Consider the following 6,557-nt stretch of genomic DNA (forward strand, 5'->3'; position numbering starts at 1 on the left):
CACATTGATAAAATAGCAATAAAATCTATCCTCCACTCCTCTCTTCTAAGATTAAAGCCATTCTTAAAGGAATAATATGAATGGATTCAACATGTTCTAGAACTTTTGATTTTCTTTAAAGAATAAAATATAAATGAAAGATGAGTTTACAACAGAGAACTAAGAAAATCCTTAGAATGGAGCAATGGGTTAAGTGACAACTCTTGCTTGCTTGAAGTTAAGGACACTAAAGAGATGTTGGTGGATCTTGAAGAGTTAGGAGAGATCAATATGGTCTGGTAACAAATGAACTAACAAACACACCTGCAGACATTTTCAGTTACTTAGGAGGCTGAGTATTATGTCAGCAATAGCATTCTTTGAATTCATAAGGTATAGCAGACAACTATACTTATTTGTCAATATCAAAGTTGCATAATCATTTCAGCCTACAATGGCAAGCAAAAGTTAAATCAAGATTCCCGGGACAACTGTTACTCACCCATATAGCTCAAACATGTTCATTTGCTTTCTAAGTGAATTGCTTATTTTATGGCATAAGCAGTAAGAGTTTTCTTAAAATTAGTTTAAATCGCCCTTAATAGGAAACATGCCACACAACAGTCTTTTTCTCCAAATGAATATTTCACTACATAGCGCACAGTCTATGCAATCAGGCTCCAAATAAAAGAACATGCAACAATTAACATATTTCATTCTTACTGGTTCCATTCTGTGGAGCCTACATTTGGGGAAAGGGGAACTGTTTAGTTTTTCAGGAAATCTTTTGAGTGATGTTATCTTTCCAACAGAGGAATTCTTATCTTCTTTAAACCATGTAATTGTGTACTAAACAAAGTGGGAGAAAATGCCTTTCCACTCACATTTCTCCCCAAGCAGAGACTATGTATGATGAAAATGAGATTGAAGAGATTTATGTCTGCTGGGTTGGCAGTCATTTCATATTTACTTGGACTATGCGATTGAAATAAAATCTGAGGCTCTCTATCCAGGGATGTGTTATTTGTTATCTAAATAACTATGTGTGAGCAAATCAGATGTGGATAAGATGTTTCCATTATCATCATGTGTGTTAGCTCTGATTCATGAGGTCCTAACTTCATCTAGACTAGCTTTATCAAAGCTGCTGGTTTTTGTTTTTTTCTGTATTTGCTCAGGCAAGGAGATTCTTTTCTTATTAGTTTCTAGAACAGCAATAACAAAGCAAAACTTTTATAAAGGAAAACCAGGAAGCACATTTTGTGTGTAGTCTTTGTTAATAGGTAAACCAGTGCTTAATAAATAATGAAGGAGAAATACAGAGAATTCATTTAGAAGCAACAGGACTTTGTTTTGCTCATACACAATATAAGCATCAGTTTCTAAAATGCCAAATTGAAGATGATGTTTTATTTCCATTCTTCTTTCTGGAATCTCTTGTCAAGTTAGTTATAAGAATATTAAGGTTGGAAAGAATAAGGAAAAAAATGTGATTCAACTATTTTTACTTTCATACAACTTTCATGGACTCTTTAATCTAACTGACCAGTAGAACAATGCATTTTAACTAACCGTTATGGTATAAATCAAGGGTGGAGTTTCCAAGGATGATTTGATATATTTTAGACAATTTTTTTTTTCAGAATATATTTAACAAATGCAACAAGGATCTTTTAAGGGTAACTGTCTGGCAAGAACAGCCCTGAGACTGGGCAGAGCTTTGATCACTCTCAAAGCTACCAGGAATAAATCGTACTCCTTTTGTAAAGCAACTCAAAGTGCTAGGAAGGAAGGTCCAGCTGGCAGAGACTAGGTCTTGTGGCTGCTTTATTATGCTATAAATTAATGTGGAGAAGGAGAATATTCCCTGTTTACATTTTGTATTGGAAAGAAAGCTCTGTGTTCTTATAAGCCCATGTAAGTGGAGTGTTGTCATCCAAATGGGAAAGGAATGATAAATTGGAGTCCCTTCCAATGACAAAGGTTTGCTACTATCTCTGCATTGCTAATTTTATTTAAATAGCAGAGTATGAATTTTGTAGCACTGCACTGTAGCACTGTCGCCCCATTGTTCATCTATTTGCTTGAGTGGGCACCAATAACGTCTCCATTGTGAGACTTGTTACTATTTTTGGCATATCGAATATGCCATGGGTAGCTTGCCAGGCTCTGCTGCGCAGACAGGATATTCTTGGTAGCTTGCTGGGCTCTCCAAAAGGGATGGAGGATTCGAACCCAGGTCGGCCACGTGCAAGGCAAACATACTACCAATTGTGCTAATTAAGTGGAATATTTTTGCATTCCTGGTGTTTGTTATTTATTCGGGGGAGGACCCACTCTGTACTCAGTGGGGACAAGGGGCACTAGCAAGTAATAATCCAGCTACAGGGATATGAGGGTTATATGCTTGGGCCCAGGGAAGTGTGGTGTGCAGCTCAGTCCTAGTGGTATTGGGGAACACCAAAGCAATGTCTCACCGTGTTAGGGGATGTGTGCAGTACTAAGGATCAAATACAGAACCTCAGACCTGTCCAGTTTTTTGAAGTTTTTTTATTATAATAAATCTTTTGGAACTAATTTTGCATGTAACAGGAGATAAAATTAGAGAGATCTTTCATCATTCACTAAAATGCATTAGCTCTCAGATTGATAAGTATTTTAAAAGTCTTACTCCTCTTATTAAATTCCAGCTCCAAAATAGCATGCTTATTTCAAAGTCTATATCTTGTATAGTCTAAATCTAGTGTGAATGGCTTTTCCCAAACCTTATTGGCTTCCTTATCCCCTGTACATTTCAATATATGAAACAGAAATTCATAAACTCAAATTCTCAATTTTTTATTTATAGGTGTTTTCTTGTAAATCACTTGAAAGATATAAAAGCATATACACAGAAGTCAGCCAGAAAGCTTCCATTATTGTTTTATTTTTCTAAAATTAAAGTATAGAAGAAGGCTCAGAGCTACTCCTCACTTTCATCTGCTTGTTATCTTAAACATAGTTAATGATACATAAAGCAGAAATAAAAATATCAGACACAAGATAAAAAAAAATCAAGTAATTGCTAGAGGTTAGTCCCAAAGTAACAAAAGGCAGATTTCAGTTCAGCATTACTGAGCATGTGACACTTCACATCCAGATTCAAATTCCCTGCTTTAATGTAAAATTAAACTTTCTTTTTCCTCTTTTTTGGTGGTGGTGATAGGTATATGATTCATTGTTGTCAAGTTCTCAGTTACATGTGGCTGAAAGCAAGCCTAAATGACCTAATGTTTTCAACCTTTATTCATAATTAAATGTCTTAAGTAACCGGTTCCATTTATTGTGTGTCAACATTTAGCTAGTACTTTGACAAAAGAGATATAACCCATGTTTTCAAGGATAAATGGTGAACATAAGAGATGTAACAACCACAGTGGAGTCACTGTCACTGTCACTGTCATCCTGTTGCTCATTGATTTGTTCGAGCAGGTACCAGTAGCCTCTCTTGATTGTGAGACTTACTTGTTACTGTTTTTGGCATAGCCAATACACCAGCGGTAGCTTGCCAGGCTCTGCCGTGCGGGCTTGATACTCTCAGTAGCTTGCCGGGCTCTCCGAGAGGGGGATAGGAATCGAACACGGGTCGGCCATGTGAAAGGCGAACGTCCTATCGCTGTGCTATCACTCCAGCCCACTACAGTGGAGTAAATTTTAAAATAGAATAATGTTTCTGAGGTATTAGAACATGGTTAAAAAGTAATAACTTTGTATTATCTGTAAGGACTATATTTAGTAAAATGGAATCATTTAATAAAAACTAGTTGTGGCCTATAGTAATGCAGCAAAAATAATTGATATGCTGCAATTAATATTATTATAAAACATTTCTGCTTATATTTAATGATAATGACATTTATTATATGGTAGCCTTTCTAATAACAATCTTATTTCATTTTAGAAAAACTTGTTTGAGGTGGGAAGGGTGACATGAATAAAGTAACGTAAGAATATTATTGGTGGAGGGGCTTATGTACTTTGTCAGTGCTAAGAGGTGGTAATATCAAAACCACAAATAAATATGTAAATGCATAATTAAATTAAATTAAATTTCACTGTAGCACTATAGCACCATCATCTCCTTGTTCATCGATTTGCTTGAGTGGGCACCAGTAACGTCTCTATTGTGAGTCCTGTTGTTACTGTTTTGGGTATATCAAATATGCCATGATAGCTTCCCAGGCTCTGAAATTAATTTGAAAATTAAAAATAGGGTCTACAGTAAAAGAACAGTGGGTTGGACTCTTGTCTTGAACATTGCCAATCCAGGTTCAATTACTGACATTCCATATAGCCCCCTGAGCCCTGCCAGGAGTAACTTTCGAAAGTATAGCCAGGAGTTCCTCCTGATCATTGCCACATGTGACCCCCCAAACAAAAAAAAATAAAAATAAAATAACAACAACAGTAGCAAAAACAATTAAAAAATGAGAATAAACTATAAATACAAGGAAGAAATGGTTTTCAAAAGAAAAATATACTATAAATTTAGTGGGATTGAGGGGCTTCTTGTTTGTAAAGTGGTTAATTATCACAAAAGCTCCATTGTAGATGTTGTCTCAGAAGGAAGAAGGCAGGGAGGCAGGGAGGAAGGAGGGGGCAGAGTGAGGGAGGGACAGAGAGAGGGAGGAAGGGAGGGAGAAGGGGAAGGAGGGAGGGAGGGAGGATTTGAAGGACAAAGTTACCCAAATATAAGAATATTTTTGTTTAACTAATTAATTGGCATCAGACCACACTCATTGGTGCTCAGGTGCTACTCCTGGTTCAGTAATCAGGGGTCACTTGCAGTGGTTTTCAAAGGAACATATAGTGTCAGGATTGAACACCACACAAATCATGCACTCAGTCCATTAAGTTATTGTTCAGACCACAAGTTAAGAGAAATTTTAATAATTACATATCCCTGGAGAAGAACAAAACAATCAATTTAGTCTGTCTTTACAAAGATTGTACTCTAGTTTAGGGAAAATATCTTTGTGAAGGGTCAGATAGTAAGTACTGGGAACTTTATGGGGTATAGGATCTATCATCATTACTCAACTCTGGTTTTGTAGCTTGAAATCAATCATTACTAATATATTTATAAGTGGATGTCATTCTGTGCCAATAAATTTTATTAAAAAACAGGTTGGACTTGGCACATAGTTTATATTTTGTTAACATCTGCTCTTATTCAATGAATTTTGTTCTTTATTTTTACAATAAAATATTTATCTTATTATTCAAATGCCTATCTAATGGGTCCAGAGAGATAGTACAGTGGGGGTGACTGACCTGGGACAATCCTCAGAACCCCATATGGACTCTTGAACCTACCAGGAGTGATCGCTGAGTGCCTAGCCAGAAGTAAGTATGAGCACTGCTAGGAGTGGCCCCAATAAACAAACAAAACAAAATGTACCAACAAATCAAATTACTGTTTGCAACCTGAGAGGCATAAGAAATAAAATATCTTTTCATTCATTATAATTTTAATTTCAAGCCTTCATTCTGATAGTTCTTAAAGACTTGATCTGTCCATGTTCATCTCAGCTTATTTATAATAAATGTAGGATTGTATCATTGATTTGAGATATTTCTCCATCCTTCCTCAGGTTTTATCTGTGCTTCAAAAGTCTCCTATGGTGTCATGCATCAGGGAGGGAGTAATTGGTCTCTTGCTTTCATCTGTCCAGTAACCTAAACATCACTCTGGGTTGTGCTTATTGATCTACAATGTGCTCCCAGTTTAAATATAGGTTTTATTCTTATTTAAACATAGTAAGACCAAGAGATTAGGAGGTAACTGCCATTATAAAGATAGTTTGATATCTCTGGCCAATTAAATTGGCCATACTCTTTTCTTCGTCTTGAGGCCTGTGTGCAATGACTGCAAACAACAGCCTCCATGTTAGAGTACACAGCCAGTTGCTCCAAGGGCCCTAGGAGATAGTTATTTGTGGTGGCCATTTTCTATCTTCCCCTATGCTGTCTCCAATTACAGGCTCCCAGAGACATGCAGGGGACCTTTGGAAAGCCTCAGGACACATTGCCCAGGGTTTGTCATCATCATCCACATCAAAAGCTGAAGAACAAATAACATGTGATTAAGACTCTACATAAGTCAAGTACAAGTTCTTGGGCTGCCAGAAGGTCCAAGATATGGATAAATCCCAAGAAAGAATAGCTGTAGCAAATATAATATGGATGAATTTGAAAACATAGTGGCCAAAACGTGGCTCATCCCAGATGGTTGTAGGACCTCTGGACAAATGTCAGGCACTGTATTCCTGAGAGTCTCAGAGCTGCCTCTCCTCATTCCCCTTTCCCCAATCCATTTTGCCCAAATAAAGTTTGCTTCCATCAAAAAATAATATATTGACTTTATTGTGGTTTGGAGGGAAAAGTCTGAGGTAAGTTAAGTGGATTTATTACTGGATGGTTTAATAAGTTTGGGGCCAGACTGTAGTACAGCTGGTTGGGTATTTGCCCTGAACACGGTTGACCCAGGTTTCATTCCTGGCACCCCACATGGTCTGCCAAGCCCACCAGGAGCAACC

General features: G+C 37.0%; 1 pseudogene; it reads left to right on the forward strand.

Moving 5' to 3' along the window:
- Nucleotides 1–5,829: 5,829 nt before the first annotated feature.
- Nucleotides 5,830–5,952, forward strand: LOC129400898 (small nucleolar RNA SNORA70; annotated as a pseudogene).
- The last annotated feature ends 605 nt before the right edge of the window (nucleotides 5,953–6,557 follow it).

The sequence above is a fragment of the Sorex araneus genome, chromosome 1 (genome assembly GCF_027595985.1).
Source record: "Sorex araneus isolate mSorAra2 chromosome 1, mSorAra2.pri, whole genome shotgun sequence".
Taxonomy (NCBI): domain Eukaryota; kingdom Metazoa; phylum Chordata; class Mammalia; order Eulipotyphla; family Soricidae; genus Sorex; species Sorex araneus.